The sequence below is a fragment of the Vulpes vulpes genome, chromosome 1, assembly GCF_048418805.1.
Source record: "Vulpes vulpes isolate BD-2025 chromosome 1, VulVul3, whole genome shotgun sequence".
In the NCBI taxonomy this organism is placed as follows: domain Eukaryota; kingdom Metazoa; phylum Chordata; class Mammalia; order Carnivora; family Canidae; genus Vulpes; species Vulpes vulpes.
In genome coordinates, this window is record NC_132780.1 from 157,561,937 (window position 1) to 157,585,739 (window position 23,803).

The following is a 23,803-nucleotide window of genomic DNA, read 5'->3' on the forward strand; positions in this document are numbered from 1 at the left end:
CTCTCTGAAGTATAGTTCTTCAAACACCTTCTGTCATGCATTTGATCCAACCAGATGCATAAACTCAATGCATGAAAACCAAAGGGATAATCCTGATGAAAGCTTTGCTGTCACTATAGAATGTAGCCATCTGTGAAGCCTCATTTTAACAGTTTTGCTCCAGTGGGTATTTATCTTTGCATAGGAAAGAAAGTTCAGATTGATATGTTCCCATGCTTTATACATACTAAACATTTACATTTGTAGTCAAGCCCTACATGCTTTTTAAACAGTCCTATTCACATATTAGACCCAGAAGGGACACAAGAACAGAACTGGGCCCAAATGAAAGTTTTCTGGCCCCCATTGTTTTCTCCATTAAACCACTGTTCCAACAATAATACCAAATTGATTGTGTATTAAAGGAACAGAAGAAACCCTAAGCTGCCCCAATGTCTAGTTTCAGTGGTATAAATTTTTTGTGGGTAATAAGGAGAATGAATTAATGAGGGTGATAGGAAATGGAGGTTTTAACTTCAGAACTGATTTTTTAATGCCTGCTTAAGCTATGCTGTATTTGTTAAAGTCAACAAAAGCATCAAATACTCTAGCCAATTTGTACTTCTAGAATTAAGACTCATAAAGCCCATTGACTTGAATAAGATAATATTAGAAGAAAATTATTTAAACTGGTGCCAAACATAGGTAAAATTCTTCTAAGCATGCGCATTACCAGTAGCAAAGCTAAATTAATAAATGAGCACATATTTTTATATAGCAGACAGCAACATTCTTTTAAAAATGAACAAAATAATTTTAAATCCCTAATACTCCAAAATTGAGATAAGTCTCATTAGTAATATTTTTATTTAGTACACTTATGTATTCTTTCATTTTAGTAAATATAATTACTTAGCTTGCATAAATTTATCCACAGCCTCAATCTCCCTGCCACTTTTGCTCCCCTCTGAAGCCTCATGTTTCTTTTCTGCAAATTTTCCGGGAATATATCCTTTAAAGTTGAGTGATCACATATACACTGAATGGTACTAAATTATGTCTCATTCATTTAATATATATATATGTATTGTGTGTGTGTATACATATATATATATATATGTATATCATCAGAAATTCTAAAATAACATTAAAAAATTGCCACCAAGTGTGTAACCTCAGGTAAAACCATTTTTTGAGTAAACAAGTTTGATTCTCAAAGATTATTGAAAGTTACTGACAGTTGTTGATGAGTAAGTATTAGGCCATTATACAATTTGTATTCTTTACAAGATAAGCTGAATTTTGGGCTGAGATAACTGATTTTGAATCTTTTGCATTTTAAAATCACAACTAAGTTACTCATTATTTTGCTATATTCCATACTATATTTCAATGAATCTTTCAACTTAATTGTACATTTAATTTGAACTTTAAATATTGACTTTCCTTTCGAAAAACCTTATCAGCATTGCCAATATTTAAATACCAGATGCATAACATTTTAAGTTTTCCCCCAGAGTTGATTTAAGCTACCTTATTAATGATCCTGGTCTTTCCTGCTAGGACAGTAGTGCTTCTGACAGAAGTTGTAGTCAGAGTTTGGTGGTGGCCCAACAATACTGCTTCAACAAGATACATAAATATCTCCTGTACTGAAATGAAAGTGTATCTCCAAAACATTCCTTTGACAACTACCTATAGAACATTCAGAAAATCCACAAGATTTCATATAGGCCAAGTTCCCACTATTGTGAGAATGGAATGAGATTTCCCTGGAACCTAGAAATACAGGAGCTTGATTTTCTAATGAGTTAGAAGGCTGGTAGAGCATAAAATCTGAGAGATCAGCATGGCTGGAAAGCTTGACAAAGTTAATACAAATCAAATTAACAGTATTTCCTGCATATAAACACATTTATGTGTCAGAATCTGAATCATGCACCTTAAATGTATTTAGCTTTATTCTAAATATAAACAGATTTGTCTTTCTTTAGTTGTTTTGATTAAGTAGTCTATGAATCCTAAAATCACTTCCAAGCTTCCTTTCTGATTATACCCGGATATTTCTTTGTTCCCAGTTGCTTTTAAATAAATTGCAACAATTATTTCATAAAACTAACTAAATAAGACATCTGTCTGCCCATGATAACTACCATTTGACTTAGACTTAATAGATTACAAATTATTTTAAAATACATCATTGCATTTGTACTTGAGTCAAGTGCTTACAATTGTTGGACTCTAATCTTTTTTTTCTATCTAATCTTAAAATAATATTATTTTCCAAATAGTAATTCATATTGAGAATTCCTACAAACTGTATATAGGGTTAGCAATAGAGTGTGCATTTTTATGCATGTGTGCACATGTAATCATGTTTTGAAATACTCAATATATCCTTCAACACTAATCACATATATGTTATATGAAAAAAATGGAGAATAGTTAGTTTTGAAAAAAATGCAGAATGGTTGGTTTTGACAATGGCCCTGGTTGTATTCTATAGTATATTTTTCCTTATCATATTTTAAGGAGATTAAAAGTTGATTAACTTTTAAATTACCTAAGGGAAGGCACAAAATCTTATACAGTTTGCATCCCTAACTCAATTTCAGTGACCTAAATACCTGCTACTTGATATTGACAACATTAAAAATAATGGTGGCCAATGATTGTGAGTAAGTCTGCCTCTGGCATTAATTTTTGTAAAGGGATACATATTTTAGCACTCAAATATATTTGTACACAAGAGATTTATTTCCTCTTGTGTTATTTTGGAAATACGAACACAAGTGCTAAATGCACACTGACCTCTACCTTTTCTGAACTAATTATATTTATTACACTTAAGTTAAATTGGGTAGTCATTTATATAATTAGAACCTGATCACAGTTTGCCAATATTTTGCTTTGCACTGATTCTTTCCTTTTTAGTTATGTTTTGCACCTTAGTTTAGTTTGTTAGATTTATATGCTATATCTATATTTTAACGTGTTTCATATGTGTGTGCGTATGTGCAATTATATTATCCTTTTAATATCAGGTATTTTTGCTTCACTGAGAATTGACAAAGTATTTGTTTCTAGCAAAGGGAATCTTCCATCTAGGTCGTTTCAAGATTTTGTTTTCTTTTAATCAATTTATTCTGTTACTCATTAATCTTCTCCATCTCATGCAAGAGCATAGTCAACACTGACCCCACTGGGAGCTGCTTAAAGTTCAGATTTATGTAGAAAGTCATAACTATATTTACTTCTTCCTTTTGCTTTAGTATTGTGAGCCCAAATTTGCTACTTTATAGACCAAAATACCAGATAACTTTGAGAAGAACAACCTTGGCACTGTAAAAGTTGTCTGCTACACCAAGTAGTAAATGGTCTACTTTTCTCTGCCACAATTGGAGTGAGGGATATAAGACCATAGCAAAGAGGGCCTTAGCTTTAGGTAAGGGAGAGAAGTACTCGGTCTGAGTACTAAATCAAACTTTTCAATTTGTTATTGGTAGAATAGGGAGTAGGGAAATGATTGATAGATCCTATCTGAAGGAGGGGCTGAGAATTGTTTTTTTTTTTTTTCCATTTAACTCTTTCATGGCCTCGTGTATGGCCTTTGTATGGAAATTGGTATGGTTTGATGCTGTACATTGTATTTTATGGCAGTAGCTTATACAAGTGATTTATTCATGAGGACATGGAGTTCTTACAGGAATTATTTTCTTCAAGTTCATTTAACTGTAGATTTGCAGAATGTCAGTTTATAATGCATATTTTCTAATTTACGAGTTGCACTTGTTAGATAACTTTGGCTCAAATTATTTTTAGAGTAAAAGACCTTGTATATTCTAAGTAAAGATTTCATGTACAGCAAAATATAAAAACAATCAAAACTTTTAAATGTGAGATGATGCAATTAGTTTAAGAAAGTATAAGTGTAAATGATGCAATTAGTTTAAGAAGTTTCTATCTTGGTGCCTCATTGAGGAAAGATATAGCTTATATATGATCATCTTAACAAAATGTAATTTTTACATAACATACTTGACTTTTGAACAACACAGTGGTTAAGAACACTGACCCCCTGCACAGTTGAAAATTCACATTTAACTTTCAACTCCCCAGAAACTTAACTATGAATAGCCTACCTTTGACTGGAAGCCTTACCAATAACATAATCAGTCAATCAACATATATCTTGTATGATATAAGTATTATATACTGTATCCCTACAATAATGTAAGCTAAAGAAAAGAAAAGAAAAAGAGAGAAAATACTTTTATAGCACTACACTATATTTATAGAAATAAATGTGCATATAAGTAGAGTCATGCAGTTCAAACTTGTGTTGTTCAGGGTCAACTGTACATTATTCTAACTGAAGTATATGTTTTAAAAAATTCTTTATAGAAAATTTAAAACAACTGATAATTATAGGCAAGTTATCTATTGATAATTTTTGCAAGTTTTTTAGGGAAAACTATTTATTGTTTTATTTAAAAACTATTAAGGAAGCTGGTTAGACATTGAATCTAATTTTACCTAAGAAGTTATAAGAAAAAAGATACATTTTATTGGAATAAAAATGGAATTATTCTCAGTACTCTTACTTGCTTTAGTTTAAAGAAAGTTGAAAATATTGGGTAGAAAAAAGTTGTCTCTAAGTATTAAAGTGTTTAGTTGGAATATATGGCTGGTTGTTAATAGGAATTGGACACGCTGATATATATTTCAAATTAGTATTTATATATTAACTAAATTTTTTACATGTTTATTTTTAAAAAATCATTTTATAGACTTTGACAGATGAAGTTATATAGCAATCATCTCAAAATTGAATAATTTTAAGAATATTAAAGGTTAAAAAAAAAAAGAATATTAAAGGTTTGGGGAGGGTGCCTGGATGGCGGCTCAGTTGGTTAAGAGTCTGCCTTCAGTTCAGGTCATGATCCTGGGGTCCTGGGTTCCAGACCTGCATTGGGCTCCCTATTCTTCTCCCCACTCATGCTTGCTCTCTCATTCTCTCTCTTTCTCAAATAAATACATAAAATTTTTTAAAAAGATTGAGATAATTTTTAACCCATAAATAATCTAAATAATTACCTTAAATAGAGTGAACAGAAAGAATTTTCATAAATTGGATTTTAAAATTTAATATTTTTGTTTAAAAGGTATGCTAAAAGGTATTAAATTAAAATTTAATATTTTTGTTTAAAATTAAAACAAAATATTTTGTTTAAAAGGTATATTATATATATATAAATATATATAATCACATGTATGAATAAACATTAGTTAGAGTTAGGTTCAGTCAAAAGCATCTTCGTAACAACCACCATTTATCCTACCTTGCCAACCACTCATCCCATCTATGCACACACAGTCATTCTAATTTTATTTACTAGTCCTATAAAAGAGAGCTATTTTGTGCCTGCCTTTGAGAAATTTATTGATCCTGTGGTTAGAGAATTCTCTATTGCAAGAGACCCATTCCTCCAATTGCAAGAGCCCTCCCTCTCCTTATTGCAATACTCTTTCTGAATAAAACACCTCCTTACTGAAGGGGGGTTTTATTTATTTGACAATATTTATTACCAGTACTTCTTGAATGCCTCTTTCGGTATTTTGTTTTTGGCTTTGCTTATGGGTATTTTTCTGTATACTGGGTAGGCTATTATATCATGTGAATATAATGGAATCCTATTTTCCAACAGTTAGACATTATCCTATTTCTGTTTTCTCCTCTAGTGCAGTAAAAAATAGCTCCATCAGGTGTGGAAGGACCTCTTCTGGATGGAAATGTGGAACCAAGTTAACAAAGTGTAGGTAAGAGCTCTACCTTAAAAAATTGCTTATTATTATTATTATCATTATTATTATTATTACTTAAAAAATAGCTCCATCAGGTGTGGAAGGACCTCTTCTGTATGGAAATGTGGAAACCAAGTAAACAAAGTGTAGGTAAGAGCTCTACCAGATGTTTTTAGGAATTTGGAATTTTGGAGAGAAAGGAAAGAAGGCAACAGGGAATTAGAATTTGAAGCAGTGGCTTCAAAAATATATTTGAAAGCAAAAGTGGTTAGAACTTTCCAGTAATGAGGTGAACAAAAGATCTTTGCACAGAAACATATAATTGATTCTTAACTGTTTTTCTTTCTAAAGAGGAAACTATGTTTATAAAATATCTCAGTGAAATCTGATTGAGTAAAATAATTCTGTTTGGGTAGCAATGAACCAGGAAGAGATGCTCAGAAGGAAAGCAAAAGCTCCTTTTACTCATTTTACTGGGGAATAAGTAGAAGTCACAGATTTATATTGTGAAAAGTGGTGAGAAATATGCAGGGCTTCATGGCAGTGATAGGCTGGGGGTGGGGGTGGGGGGTCTGGTAGTAAGTAGAGATCTAAGGAAATTTAAATCTAATAAAGGGGAAGCAAAATATTACTCATAGAAAGTTATTACTAGACAAATAATTGTAGGGAAGGGAAAGCACTTTGTCTTTTACCATTTCAGTTTGTTAGCTGAAATTCTTTGTAATAAAAGACAAATTAACAAGATAAAAACAAACAGAAGCTTATCAGCATGTATACCTCCTATATATCAAATACCCATGGAAAACTGAGTAACTCCTCTGAAAGGCCCAAGCTACCACCTCTTAAATACCATCATCTTCAGCTAAAGACAAAAGATGGAGGGGAGGTCATTTATAGAAGGTTATCAAGGAAAGCACCATCAGATAAATAATGTATAAGGATATTTAGAAAGGACACAAGTTACTAATCATTAACTTTTGTCTATTATATTCCAAATGAGATAATAAAATGTGAGGTCTATACTTTTAAAGAGTGAAGATAAAAATAGATGTACTTAATGATTAGATAATCAAATAATATCATATTTATCTAATCATTGATTCCATCTTAAAAGATCTCACATTCTCTATTGTATAGCATTAGTTCTTATTTTAAATTATAAAAATACTGTTGTTATCTATTAAGCTACAAAAATAAAAATATTCTTAAAATATTCTACAAATAACTAATGTAATATGATCACACTTAACTCAGAATTTACTGATGAAAGCTACTTATATAATGAAATGAAATCCTTCCATCATTGTGGTCCTCTACCATGGGTTCTGTTTAGCTAATCTGCAGCTAAATTCTATAAGCTTGTTTGTATAATTGAAGTATCAATTATTATATTTTCTGCAATATTAATAATAAAGGATTATGAAAAACTAAAACTAGTCAAAATTTTAATGAGTTAAGACATTCTATAATAATCATAAACTCAGCACAGTACCTCTTGAAAAGAGAATGTAGATTTTTATATTTAAGTTGTTACAGTGACAGGAAATACTCAGTGGAAGTCCTACAATAATACAATCTGTACGTTTGTCCCCGTTCCATTCCCCCAAAAATACAGAATCTGTCTGATTCCAGGCTCTTGGCTCTACCTCTTGTCCATGATTCTACTCTGGCCAATTTGGACATGATTATTCAAATCTATGCTTTTCTTCATGAATCTCACTTTAAGTTTCTTCAGCTGTTGTACAGTATAGGATTTCCTGGGTATTAAACCAACTCTATACAGTTCTGCCTTGGAATCTTGTTCTGTACACAAATGCATGGCCAATCCTCTTAAACTCTGCTCAAAGATAGATATTGTTTTATGCCTGAGGAAAGAATGCTCACGATGTTCTGTAGCAGATATTACTGAACCAAAATGCCTTAGAATGATAACCTGGGCCTAATGATTTTTTAGGAGGGAAGGTATTCATTAAACCTAGTTCAGAGAAGTAAACATTACATCATCCCAAGAGTTTTCATTATAAAATATTTTAAAGTATTTTTACCTTACTTTGTTATGCTCTATATATGGCTAACTGTAATCTGAGGCCAAATCTGGCCCCTGTATGTTTTGGTAAATACAGTTTTATCAGAGCACACACTTGCTTTATTCATTTACTGTATTCTATGGCTGCTTTTGTGACAAAGGCATAGATGAGTTCCCATAGACACCTTATCTATCTTTTTCCCAGGGCTGTTTTCATTAGCATGTGACCAGAGCAGTCTGTCACTCTGGGCCCACACACAGAAGGGCTGACATTTGATGTTTGATTTCATAGTCTTGAAATTCTTAAAAATTTTATCTTTGAATCAGTGTTTTGTGGAGTCCATTGGAAACTCAGATAAGGACAAGGTGGTGACCTCAGGCTGGGGGGGACAGTACTGCAGTGCATTTGGCAAGTGACAAGGCAGGGGCTTCTAACCCATCCCCGTTCAGTGATGGAGAACTCACAGACTTGGGTTTGAAATCTCCAGGGATCACCCTTTCACCGTTAGTTGAAGCAGGGACCTCTGGATAGGAAAGATCATTTACTCACCTCTAGCAGGGGCCCAAATTTTCATTTTGCACTAAGTCCTACATATTTTATAGATGGACCTGCTTTTCTCCTAGACTGTCAAAAACAGTTTTGCCTCTCAAGGACCTCTTCCTGATCCAGAACAACCTCAGGCAAAAGTGCATCCAGATTCCAGAGCTAACCTCTATCCACTTATCTTCCATAGCATCTCAAAAATCACTCAACTTAAAAAAAAAATCACCCTACTTCGGGCAGCCCTGGTGGCTCAGCGGTTTAGCACTGTAGCGGTTTAGCCCTTCCTTCAGGCCAGGGCATGATCCCGGAGACCTGGGATTGAGTCCCACGACAGGCTCCCTGTATGGAGCCTGCTTCTCCCTCTGCCTGTGTTTCTGCCTCTCTCTCTGTGTCTCTATGAATGAATAAATAAAATATTTTTAAAAATTTTAAAAAGTCACCCTACTTCACTACTTTCTGTTGGCTTTTAAAAGGTTATTTTTATATTTGGGGGGAACTTTGTCAATGGCCCTAAGTCAAAGGGCCCTATCATTGTGAAAAGCAAACTTCATTAAATATAAATTTAAGAATTTAAATCATTCTTTTAGTTAAGTCATTAAAACATTTTAACAGCTGATATTTTAAAATCATATAATAGTTATACTTCACATAAAAGAAAAGTTGGCTTGATGATTCAGATTATCTTAATTTTAATTGCAATTTTCTTTTTAAACTCCATGTGAAGTATAAAAGTAGTAGGTAACATTTGAAGGTCTGCAGACTTTCTCATATATCCAGCATAAAACCGTACACACAGATGATGCTGAAGAAATAGTCTGAAATTTTAAATTCATTAATCACATGTAGATGCATTCTATCTGGCAACTTAATTTATTTAACACTCTAGAACAGATGGATAGAATCAAAGAGATTGTTAAATGTCATATAAATTAGAATTTAGCATCTTTCTCATAAGGGGTTCAAAACATTTTTTATTTAATTTATTCTCAAATGGCAATGATAACTAATATAATTATGTTTTGTATCTATTGAAAATAAAAGCAGTAACCAAAATTGCTAAACATGTATATTCATGAGATATAGAATAGCCAGGATTTCTGAACCACAGATTATTTAATAGAGACAAAAACCTCCCAATTGGAAGGTGCCTATTTAAGGAAATAAAGCCAGATTGAGGAAGCTGCCCTAATAAAAATATTTGCACATTTTTTGTTTTAAAAAAAGAATTAACTCAAGCCAGCTCTTTGGCTTGAGAAATGTAGTACTGGAATTAGAATCCCATCTGCATTTGTAAATTGCAAGTGAGGACTGATAAATTCATTGTTTTAAGATTCTATGTTCACAGTTCTACTGAAGTTATCTGACAGGAATCACTGGAAAAATATAAAATCACTCCTATCATCTTACCTTCCCCAAATGATTACCTGATAGGTATGTTTTACTAAATGAATTCATCTGAAACCATATATAGGTTGTATGAAAGGGAGTCAGTAATCAGAAACAGTTTAGAAATGTCAGTGTAGGCAACATAAAGCAAGAGAAATATATTACTCTGAGGTTATTTTCATGGGATACTAGATAGATCATAATGTTTTGTTCTACAAAGAGAAATTTTAAAATAGTGCAGAATCATGAGAGCTAAGTGATGAATGGGAAGGTATCTAAAACAAGAATTTGGACTAGACTAATGTCAGTATTTTCATCTAAAATGAGGCCAAAGATTTCAATGCTTTATATCTTGAAACAATATTAAACTATTGAGAAAAATCATAATGAAAAATATAGTTTACCTATAAGCTTTTGATTTGATAAAAATTTACCTATTTCCTTCATTTATTAGATCTATATCTTAGAAATCTTGCTTTTAAAAGCAAATTAAATCAGAACAAAAATCTCTCTAAAATGCTGTTAGTTATGATGAATTATGTGAAGTTGACTTCTGTCAGTGGATTAGCATGGGTGATATTTCCTGCCTTTGAGAAATTGAAACTGTCCAAATCTTGAACTGATTTCTATGTTTAGATTATGCAAATTAAATGTTATTAAAAACCCATATAAGTTAATCAAAATACATAAACATTTGAAAAATATATGTTGGAGAGGCACCTACCCTTTTCTTCCCCATGTGATTGAATATCCAAAGGGTATTCAGTAAAATATTTGTCTCCTACCTAGGAATTATTTTACTGTATCTTTACCATTGCATTTTTGAACACGTAATTCAACAATCTCTTTCCCAAATTTACAATCTCTTAGCCTCCTTTTTTATTTCTCAGCCTACCTACAATCAGCCAAGATGTCCCCCCTTTCCTTTGGGGGCCCTTCCCTAATTCATCTTGTTTGGGTGAATGCCTTTCCTGCACACTCTTTCTAGAATAGCATCCACAGCTTTGCCACATAATGCCACATTTGCCTATTTACCCTTCTGTCTTCCCTAGTAATCACCCTTTTCTTTTGTTTTGTTTTGTTTTTGTCTTCTCTGTCCTTTTCAACATATTCTCTCTGGGACTTAAGTCAATACTCAGCCTATTGGTGTTAATTACTTTTGAACAAATGTATGAAATCCCTAGTTAAAACAGCAATCTCTTATCTGAAAGATTATCGAGTAGGTAAGAGTTGACTGTTACCTGATTTATAAGATGGTTTAAAGGCTAAATACAGAAAGCAATATAAGCTGGAAAGAAACAGAAGACATTAAAGACAACTTAGAGAGCACTATAGTCAAACTTGGAAATACTACAGTTTTGTCCAGTGTTGGTCCTGATCTTGGCAAATACATCACATTTAACCTCTCTAATTTGCACACCTATGCATTAATATGTTGTCTTCCATTTCTACTCGGTCCTAAAAATATTGATTTTGATATCTAACTTTACAAAACAAAACAAAACAAGATTAAATTCAAATTGCATTTAGTGTAATTATATTCTAAAGACTGGTACAAAGCAAATTTCAGAGTACTAGCCCAAGATAGTCAAGATAGTCATCAGACAATAGAATTTGATGGTTATAGTCACTATCAATCAAAAGTAATAAAAGTAATTTCTGACTGAATAGTAAAATTTATGTTTTCATTAACTTTATGGTACACCTAAAATGACCATGAAATAAACTAATTCATTCTACTTTATGAAATAAACTGAATTTATTTCACACACCATCACTAGCAATTCCACTTTAATAGATTTATAAATTGCCAAATAACATTCCTGAAAATGTATTCAGAAATAAATTTACCACCTAAGGTTTTATTTCTTCTCTTATCCTGCCATGCCTATTATTGCTTAAATGTTTTATTCGTCTGTTTATTTTGCAAAAGTCTTTAATAATATATTAATTTATATCAATTAGCAATACATTTCCCATTCTCGTAAATAATTAATTCAGAAACAAATGATGTTTATATGTCTAAATTTTCACTTTAGTTAAAACTACCTTTGGTATTTTTCTTACTAAGACTTACATTATAATTTAAAGTAGTTAACCTTTGAACTTGTGATTATCTACAGAAGTTCAAATGTTCTATATATGATCTTAAAATATTAATATTATATTGTTGTCTTGTCAACTTATTAAATTAATAAGCATTTCCTATTTTTTTGGTAATTACATTGTGAGAAACTTTAATTGAGAAAATCTCTATATTGCAATATTATAACAAAATAGCTATTTTCTGAAAAAATCTTAGTAATATCAATCTCTTTGGCACTACACATTTCAATTCTGTCAAAATTTCCTTTTACTATATCCATTTTTTTTTCAGATATTTCCTATTTTGGCACAATCACTTGAGGCTACTGCTATTTTGATCTTTTATATTCTTATTCTATTTTTATATGAATTCTTTATAACTTAATGAATATAAATCTGTAGAGTGTCTTAAATTTGCATCTAATATTACATATCCTTATTTTAGGAATGGGTAAGATGATCTGGATAGCGAAAGCAAAGTAGAAAAAGTAATTTTACTACTATAGCAACATTTGGTAACAGTAAATGCCATATATCTGTCTTCTATACACCAAGACCTATTTTGAAATCAATCCAAAGGGAGTTTAGTTGCTAAAAATATACAGATAGAACAGTTTTCATTATGATAAATGGTAAGGTCTCAAACTAAGTTGTAACAAGAATAAACATAACTTCAGATTTAGCACAAAGAATAGTACTGAAAAACATTATCTTTCTATATGACCACAAGATGATTCTTCTCGAAAATGCATCAGGCTGGCCTATGTTTGAAGGACAGATAAAAGATAATTTTAGAGATGTCAAATCTAGGTAAGTCTACTACTGTGTTTTGCTCCATAACTCTAGAAAAGTCACAACTTTACTATACCAAATTTTCCTTATTTATAGTTAGAGTTAGATGAAATGGAAGTTTCCACAAATATAATTCTTCAAAATCTGTTAAGGAACATCAAAAGCTAAAATTACAGTCCAGAATACCTGAAATAGAATAAAGGGCTTGGGACGTCTGGGTGGCTCAGTGGTTGAGTGTCAGCCTTTGGTTCAGGTAGTAATCCCAGGGTCCTGGGATCAAGTTCCACATCAGGCTCCCTGCAGGGAGCCTGCTTCTCCCTCTGCCTGTGTCTCTGTCTCTCTCTGTGTTTCTCATGAATAAATAAATAAAATCTTAAAAAAGAATGAAGAGTAAAGGAGTAATAAATAAAATACCTAGGCATAAAAACAATATTTTCTCTTTCCAGCCACTCCCAAAAGATTTTCTATTGAACTACTGGATCACATTTTCTATGGACATGAACGTGATGACCATGTTTTCACTCTAAGACTAGGCTGTAAGGTATTTTGTGCATATAGTTTTTCAACTCTGCACTTTAAGAGAGCAAGAGCGTGCACAAGAAAGAGTATGTACAAGCCAGAGGGGCTAAAGAAGGAGAGAATCTCAAGCAGACTCCGCACTAAGTGCAGGTCCCAACTCAGGGCTCAATCCCAGGACACCAATATCACAACCTGAGCCAAAAAACAAGAGTTGGACGCTTAACAGACTGCACCACCCAGGCACTTTGGTTTTAGTATGTTTTATACAATCAACTATAGTATATATTTGAGCAATTCAAACACCATGTGTAATTCCTTTGTGAAATTTATCTCCACATACTTTGATAGACAAAGTAGTTTTATACTTTTTCAATAATTGTTTCCAATTTTTAAATTTATGATACCTCAAATTACTTTATATCTAACTTAAATGTAATTTAGCTTGCACCTTTTGAACTACATTGTTTTAAATCATGTAACTTTTTGGAACCTTTAAATTGTAAAAATCCTTTTTAGCTCTCTAAAACATTTTAAACACTTTGATGGCTTTTTATCAAATAACATCAAAGAATGCATTTCAATTTTACATTTTACCAAGTTATTTATAATGATAATATCCTACATCATATATAAAGTTACCAAAAACTTTAAAAAGTAAACTGTAATCTGTATTCAGTTAAGTCTTCCTAAGATATGTTTAATCACTACCATAACACTTTTGATAATCACAGGAAATAATAACATGTACATATTTGCAGGAACCAAAAAAGATGTGTCCATGGTGTGTGTGTATTTTAATAAAACATTTTACCCATTGTATAGAGGATACTATTCAACATGCACTGAAAGTTATAATTCCTTATGTCCTTCACATTTCTGAGTCTCAAAAATCTGAAAACCTACAACATTATGGCAAAAGAGTATAAAACGCATATATACGTAATTATATATGTAATTATAAAATATAAAATAGTTCACCTATCTTATTCTTTCTGATTTGGGGTGTATATTCTACTTACTGCATTTTTCGAAGCTTCCAAGTGATTCTAAGTGCAGCTAGATTTGAGAAGCACAGGGCTAGCATGGTATTCAAGCTTGAAGAGTCTTAAAAAATCTATTAACCCTTGTGTATTATTATTATTATTATTATTAATTATTATTATTACTACTACTACTGTCTCTCGGATGGTTGCCAACTTAGACAATTCATAAACGGTCTCAGATTAGAAGTCGTCTTTACTATGGGATTCACTGTTAGTCTTGCAGACAACACTAATCAAAAAGGTTTGAGAAAGGCCTACAGCATCAATATTATTTTCTGTTAAGGTCACTGATCACCTGATACCTTTAGCATGAATATTCCCACAGGCAAGTTGGAACTAACAGGCAGCTTAGATTCACATCCACAGGCAAAGATCATTTATAACTGTATATCAGATATTTTTATATAAATTGTATTATTAACACTGTACACAGTCTATAATCCAAAGTTTGCATAGGCAAACTATTCCCATTCACCAATAAACCGTTAAGGTTCCCAATTAACTGAAGAGATTTCTTGATTCACTATTTCATAGTTCCCCTTATCAATTTATACTTTAGGAATAAAGTATATCCTCCTTTCCTTATTTTGTTACTGAGTTCATATCTTCATTATTTCTTGCATACTTGTTGAGCCAGATGTTAACTCCCAGTTTTATATTTTTATTATATGTTTTATGTTTATAATACATATTATTTATGTTTTATATTTCTAAATGTATAATGGCACATATTAAATGATCATATTTTTGATATATTAAAAATAATGTAAGTTTTATTTTATTTTTATTTTAAACTATCAATGTTCACAATATTTTGGAAATTATTCATCTTTTAAATATTTAACCTAGTAAGAAATTTTAGATGGCATTTTGGAACTGTGTGAGGTTATGCATAGCTTTCAAAATACTTTTGGAAGTTAGAAATGTAAAAGCAAAGATCTCTACCCTAATTCTATTTTAAGTCTACTAAAATGAATGTTTTTATTATCTTGAAAGTGCTAATTCATACCATAAATACTAGTTAGTATTTTTCATCTTAACAGTTGTATTGAGATATAATTCCCATACCATGAAATTCACCCTTTTGAAGTATATAATTCAGTGGTTTTAAATATACCACAATGTTGAGCAGTTATTACCCATACAATTCCAGATCAGTTTCATCACCCCAAAAAATCATTCTATTATTTTAAACTGATACCATTAAAATAGAAATAGAAATTTCTCTGTTTTCTCATCAAAGTACCTTGCTTTACCAAACGTTAGAAAACAGAATTTTATATAATGTACTTGATTCCGTTTTCATCAGAAAAATACTTTTATTTTTTTTAAGATTTTATTTATTTATTCATGAGAGACACAGAGAAAGAGAGGCGGAGACATAGGCAGGAGGAGAAGCAGGCTCTATGCAGGAGGCTGATGTGGGACTGACCCTGGGACTGTGGGACCATGTCCTGAGCCAAAGGCGGATGCTCAACTGCTGAGCCACCCAGGCATCCCAATAATTTTCAATTTATTTATTAAAATAACTATGCAAAATAGTTTTTTTACATAAATACTTCACATTGCCCTGGTTTTCTGACCAAATTTTCTCATTGTAATTTTTTTTCCTATGCTTTTCTAAGCCACATTAAATCTTTTCAGAAAATATACAAAAAATAATTATATTCATCTGCATGGACATTTAGTTGAGACAAAAGAATTATTAATCTACTGCCTGACCACTGATTTCCCTTGGAAGAAGCTATGTTTGTTCAGTAGATAATTTCTTGACATTTTGTATTTGTAACAAGTTCTCAGTGAATATCAGAAATGAACAGGAGCTGTGAAAGTGAGTTAGCAAGAGAAGTGAGAATGTTGAATCAGAATAAGGCAGCTTGACAGTACATCCTATAGTAGAATGATATATGATCCATTAGGGGTCATAGCCAAAAACTTCAAAGAGGGAGAGTTAATAAATTCTAATTGTTACCTGTAACATTGCAGTATATTCCATACTGTTGTCTAAAATCCTTACTAAATGTAAAGGCAAAATGAAACAGATGAAATAACTGGAAGAACCAATATATTAGAAATATCCAAAATTAGGTAGATAATAGGAATCCTGAACTTAGTACACTCTACTTCCTTACATCTATGGATCTCCATAAGACTATGGATCTCCAGCAAGACTATCTGGTGGTATTTGATTGGAGTGCTCAATTTCTCAATATATATATATGGTTGAAGTTTGAACCTATTTTATTTTAATTTTCAAAGGACAGAGTTCAGTAGATATGACTTAAAGCATAATTTGAGTGAAATGAGATGGAATAAATACTACATTAATTAAGTTACTCTTATTTCTATAGTCAGTTATAAAAGTTTCCTTTGGTAATTGTTAAAAATAAAATGTGTTGTGATTTTAATAGTCCTCTGCATGAAGTAGAGTTTAAATACTTAACTTTGTAAAAATGTGGTATTAATTGGCTAAGATTGCCAAGGCAATTATAATATCTGTGGGTGGTTTGAAGCTTATGCTGATCATTGCTGCTTCATCAAGCTTAATAAAATGATACAGTTTTTTGTTTGTTTGTTGATGTTGTTGTTATTTCTCTGAATGAATTCTAAGCAAATGAACCATGTAGTATCACTATTTCAGCAACACTCATGAAGGTCTTACAATGTTAGTTCTATAAGGATTTAAATATCCTTTAATCTACTTCCTTTATTTTATTGATAAAGAAACTGTGGTCTGGAGAATTTGAATAACTTGTTCAAGCATTATTATAACAAGCCTTAGCTTGTGAGAGGGAATTGAATTTATGTCTCTAGCTTCCTGGTTTAATCCATACTTGTTTTATCACAAAATATTGCCTAAGATTTAGTGGGAAAAAAAAAATACCACTAATTCACTACTAACTATACCACTGAACAGAATTGAATCAAAATAGTATTGTAGTAATTTTATTTGGAAAATGCCTTATATCTCAGAAACTCAATAGACTATCCCATAATTATTTATTAGTTCATTCACTAAATATAGTTAAATTATAGATTATTTATAGGAGAAAGGTTATTTGAAAACTGAATATTTCAATTTTTTAATAAATTTAATGATTAAAATGTCACCTCAATTTTCATGTATGACTCAAAATTTATTTCTGATAGATCACCCGATTTTAGGAATACTCTATTAAGCATAAAGTATCTCTTTTTGAAATATGCAACAAAATGAAAACTATCTCAAAAATTAATTTATTGTAAAGAAAAATCATATTTTTAAATATATGTCCATGATAGTAGTGTATGTGAATAATATGAATATTAAGTTAATTAATACATATCATCTAAAATTGTGAATCAGATTCAAACTTGGCAAATTAGAAAGAATAGACTATATTAAAAATGACCTCCAAGTTTTAGGCTATCATAGACTAGCTCTATAATCTTAAGAAACTACTTAATTTGTTGGGGTTTACATTTCATCCTTCCCCCAAAAGAGAGAATTACACATAATGATTCCAGAATATTCTTCTTTTCTAAATATATGTGATTTAATATGTTAAAAGATAATATCTACAAATTTAGTTTAGATATGAACAAGTACAAAATGACAGGATATGTACATTTATTTTTATCTTCTAAAAAGTCAAACAAGGAAATATGAATTAAATAATGATTTAGCATACATTTTCTAAAACAGTAAAAGAAAATAAAATTCATTTTTTAATACTTATTTGTTTGTTGTTTTTGCTTTTGTTTTTATTCCCTTCACCCATTTCTCCTACCACCCATTCCTGCCCTGGTAACCACCAATTTGTTCTCAGTATCCATGAACTGAGTTTTTTTGTTTTGTTTGCTTGTTTTTTCTGTTTTTATTTTTATTTTTTTATGATTTCCCATGTATGAGAGATCATGTAGTATTTGTCTTTTTCTGGTTTACTTCACTTACACTCAAGGTCCATTTTGCAAATGGAAAATGTCATTGCTTTTTATGTCTGGCTTTTTATGTTCATTGTATTATCTACCACAATTTCTTTATCCATTCATCCATCAATGAACACTTATGTTGTTTCCATCTTTTGGCCTTTGTAAATAATGCAGCAGTGAAAAAGAGGGTATGTACATCTATTTAAGTTAGTGTTTTCATTTTCTTCAGATAAATATCCAGAGTGAAATTGCTGGATCACATAATAGTTCAATTTTTAATTTTTTGAGGAGCCTTCACATTGTTTTCCACAGTATCTGTACCACCTCTCATTCTCACTAATAGTGCACAGTGATTCCCTTTTCTCCATATCCTCCCATCTGTTCTTTTTATACTTCTTTTAGATATAAAGTTAGGTTGTTTATCTGAGATTTATTTCTTGACATAGGTATTTATCACTATGAACCCCCCTCTTAAAACTGCTATTGCTACATCCAACAAATTTTGGTAAATTTCTAATTTTGTTTGACTCAAGGTATTTTCTTATTTTTCTTTAATTTCTTCTTTAATTCATTGCTTGTCCAGTAGCATGTTAAGTTCCCTATATTTGTCATTTTATAGTTTTCTTTATGCAATTAATTTCTAGTTTCATATAACTGTGATTGGAAAAGATGCTTATATGATTTCAGTTCTCTTAAATTTTATTAAGACCTGCTTTTTGCCCTAAAATATGATCTATCCTGGAAAACGTCTGTTGTGCACTTGAGCAGAATGCATATTCTACTGATTTTTTATAAGATATCCTATATATTTTGATGGAACATTGTGTTAAGTCCATATGGTCTAATGTGTCATTTAAAGCCTATGTTTTTTTATTGATTTTCTGCCTGAATTCATGTAAGTTGGGGTATTAAAATTCCCTATGATTATTGTATTTCTGTCTGTTTCTCCCTTTATGTCCTTTAATATTTGTTTCATTTATGTTTGTGATTCTATGCTGGGTGCATAAATATTTAGTAATGCTGTAGTCTCCTGTTGCAATGATCCCTCTATCATCATGTAACACCCAACTTTGTCTCTTACTACACTCTGTTTTAAAGTCTATTTGCCTGATGTATGTATAGCTACTCTAGCTTTTTTGTTTGTTTTTTGGTTCCATTTGCATGTAACATCATTATCCATTCCTTCACTTTCAGTCTTTGTGTGTCTCTGTATCTAAAGTGAGTCCCTTGTTGTCAGCATATAGATTCATCTTATTTTTTTATCCACTCAGCCACTCTATGTCTTTTGATTGGATATTTTAGTAAATAGAATAAACAGTAAGTAGAACAAAGTGAAAGCATAAACACTTTAAACTTTAAATAGATGTTTCTTATATATATGGATTAGCCAATATCCCATTTAAACTTTATAATTAGTATGAGAAGAAAGGTAAGTAATAACTGTTAATAAAATTATGCACCATTTAAAATAGGGCCAGAGGATAGTTGTATGTCTTCCTATATTCTACTTAAACATTGCTTATTAAAAGGACCATTTATTTAAGTTCTAGGAGACATATATTTGTTTGATTTTGATATATTCTATTTGTTGAGGCCTCAGACTCAGTGAAGTTGTTAACTTCTAGATTCGGAACAAATCAAAATGAATCCCATTCACTAAAAATGACACCCCAGAAGTGGTTTAATGTTCTACAGGGCTTGAACATCTAACCTAGCCATTTTATTCTAATACTCTTTTTGAATATTATCCATAAATTTCTGGTCCTTCAAGGGATCTCAAAATTATCTAGCTTGTTTCCTTATTAATTAATGAATGGAATAAACACTTTGACAAGTTAATGTTTTAAATTTTTGAATATTTTTACTTTGGAAAAATATAGAAAACAACAAGAACAACAAAGCTGAGCATGATCTTTTAATGGCAAAATTGGTAGGCTGATTTCTATGTGGTCATATCCTCTAAGTTGATTTTATTTTACAAATGGTTCACCTATTTTTTGTTCTCTATGGAAAGAGGTTGAGAAATAGTGTTGTATATTTCAGACTGTCTTTTCTCATTGTTGATCATATTTCTTAAGCTTGACAAAGTTGCTTGTGATTCATCTAAAAAATACTGATTTGAAGAATTAGAGACAAATGTATATAAAACATTGGCTTTGGCTGTGGGAAGACATAGATATTTGGGGAGGCAAGAGGAGTCGGGAATGGAACATAGATTCAAATACTTTAAGGTTGAAATATTATTCCAACCTCAATGCATGGTATGTTTTAATCATTGGAGAAAAAAATTGTTTTCCTTCAGGAAGAAAACTAAAAGGGATTTAAGAAGATAGGTTTTCTTCTCCAAGTCTGCATATATTAGTAAGATTATTGAACAATTTCCTTACCAGCTAAATGAAATATACAACAAAGGAGCAGAATCTAGACCTTCTTAAAACTGGCAATGAACTGGCATGATGCTTTATAAATGACCTATGTAGAAAGCATGCTCAATTATGCTTAGCAAATAGTTTTTCCATACCCCTCAGTGATTTACTAGGGCCTTCTTTTTGGGAACTCATCAGCAAGTCATTTTAAAGTTATCATGCTGTGATTAACTGCTGTGCCACTTCTCCCCTCAAAATTCATGAAAAATGCAGACTTACTACCTATTTCACCCATTGTATGAGCTTTACGACTGATTTTATCATGATCTCTCATGCTGGGTTTATAGATTGCTTGAGCTGGGGGTGAGAACTCCTGCTGATACTGTCACAGAGCAATCCAGTCAGGTTCTTCTAAGTGGATCTGTTAAAACTGTCAACAAGTAATAGCTGTTAACTTTGAAGATAAACAGAGATGGAATCTTTCCTTTAATATATCTAGAAATGGAACCTGAAAAATAAAGGTCCCAAGTATGATACAGAAGAGATCTGTTTGTTTTGTTTTCTTCCCATTCATATTATTGTTTAGATTGCCACTGAAAGCTTAAACCTCAGAAGTCTATAGTAATCACTGTCTTTCAATATGAATGTCTTCAATAGATTACTAAAAAGGAAGATGTTTTGGATGTACTTTTTACTTGTTTCTTTGCTTATATTCTAAAAGATATTTACTTTGGAGACAATATTTTTTGTACAACTCTTTTTTTTTAATTTTAAAAAATAAAAGATTGTATTTATTTATTTATTTATGAGAGAGAGGGAGAGAGAGAGAGAGAGAGAGAGAGGCAGAGACACATGCAGAGGGAGAAGCAGGCTCCATGCAGGAAACCCAATGTGGGACTCAGTCCCGGGTCTCCAGGATCACTCCCTGGGCCAAAGGCAGGCGCCAAACCGCTGAGCCACTCCAGGATCCCCATGGAGACAATATATTTTAAGAAACCAATTACACAGTTGATTCTCACTCATAGAAGTTATGTTCTATAAAATTGCTACAAACACTGCATTGATAGTGAAAACTGCTCTTGTGGGGATTATATATAAATAGGTTATAAAGATTAGAAATCCTAGATTATAGATTATAAATCCTAAAAACAACTCATCCTGTTAGATTCCAATTACTTTATTTTATAAGAAAGAATGAGTTTCAGAAGTATTAAATTGCCTGAAGCTGCCCCACTAAGAGGTACCAAGTTTAGGATTCATACCCTATCCAGTGGTCCCACGAGAGCTTCTTGTACTATACAGAGCTGCTGATCATTATATCTCCCTTCTCTGGTCATCACTGTGTGAGAACTGAAAAAAGAAGGCAGTGTCACCTTCAGCTGGGAACGTTCACATAGGGCTGCTCAATTTCTTCATTGTTCTATGCATCTCTGAACATGACCATGGAAGCACCATAAGTACTGATTAAGGGGTTACAAATAAACTTTAGCAAGTAGGTGAATTCACAAATGAGGACTCTTAAAATAATGAGGATTAACTATAGTTTATCTAGATGGTCCAGAAAAAAAAATGTACAAACACTAATAGCAGCAACTATGAAATAGTATTGTTTCCCTTCCTGGAATGTGAATTACCTAATGTCAGAGAAGATGCCATAAGAATCTTTGGACATGGTGCCTATCACCGTGATGGCTGGATTGTCTCTAATTCAATTTAAAATTTTGCAGCATAGACAGCAGCAGTATATGTGTGTTTGTATGTGCGGGGGGGCAGTTATGAGAGAGAGAGAGAGTGTTTTACTTTACATGGCAGTGCTGTAATTGAGAATACAAAATCCAGGGTTGCTTAGATAGCATTTTAAAAACTCAAATCAAATCCTATAATCCAAACATATTATTACAAGTTGTTTTGGCTATATTTAGTTCTGTTAAATATCAGTTTTTTAGGATGATAAATAGAAGAAATAATTTTGCATTTGTGAGATAAGTGGAGTTCAAAGCACACTAATACACTAGAGATCCCCTATCAGCAAAACTGATCTTTCATTAACAAGTTTTTATATTGGTCCCCTAGATTTAGAATTTTGATAGTTTTATGAATTGCTGCATATCAGATCATTTTATTGCCTGTATCTCAATGGAACTTTAGGTAATTCCTACCTTTAAAATAGTGTTAATAATTCAAATATACATTTCAGACAAATTGATATCAAGATACATAAAAGGAGAAATTATGGGAATTTTTTAACTTTACATTTGGGTCATCAACTCCAAATTATTTTATGCAAATATATTCTCCAAGTATTTGGCTTGCCTTTTGTTTTTAGTAACACTCTTCTAAAGAATGAAAGTTTTGTTTTTATGTTTTTAAAAGTCAGATTTTTTTTAAGTTTATGATTTTGAGGACATATTTTTAAATATCTGTCATTGTAGTACAGAATGAGGGAATAAAAACAAGTTGAAAATTTTACCTTATAAGACAAGAGGTTCCAGATACAGACTAACTCTGTACATTATTGGAAGATAAGACGGTACCTTAGATGACTCTGTGTGTGTGTGCCTGTGTGTGTGTGTGTGTATGTTTGTGAGAGAGAGAGAGTATGTGTGTCCTACCCTCATGTTGAGAGTTTAACTAGACTACTTTGTAACATTGCTGTCTCAGCATCCTTTTTTTTTTTTTTTTTTTTGTGGCAAAGACACCTGCAACGGCCTAAACTTCCAGGATCATATGCCCTAGAAAACAGCCCACAGATTCATAAGCAAAAATAAGTTCCTGATATGACCCTCTCAAACCTCTCAAAGACTGTTGTGATTATCAGTCTCTTTCACCTCACCATGTTTTCTCCTTGTATGCCGCCGAGGTAGGACTCCCTCAAAGCTTGCAAAAACCCTGCTTTTTTGTTTTTTTGTTTTTTTGTTTTTTTGGTATGAATAGACAAATCTGGCCTTAACCTGGGAATCCCAAAGCACTACATCTGTGGATAAAAATGTGTGCTTTAGGTCCTGCCACATTCTCTCTGCTTCTACCCTGCCTCAATCTCCTTATGTGACCACTCAAGGTCTGCTTTGTACATGCTCCAGGACCTATGAGTAAAAAATATCTATTTCAGTTATCCTTGCAGCTTTTTGTCGGCTGAGGTCTCACCATACTACCGTATCAACATTTTATACCCAAGGATTCTTCTTAACAAATGTTAATCTAACAAAGACAAGACCTCTATTCAATAGTCTTGGCACGTTTGTCAAAAATTAATTGACTGTAATAATTTTCTTGGAACTAGATAAGACCACTTTGATATTATTTTTTAAGGTTTTTATGTCTATTCCAAGTGTTCTTAAATCATATA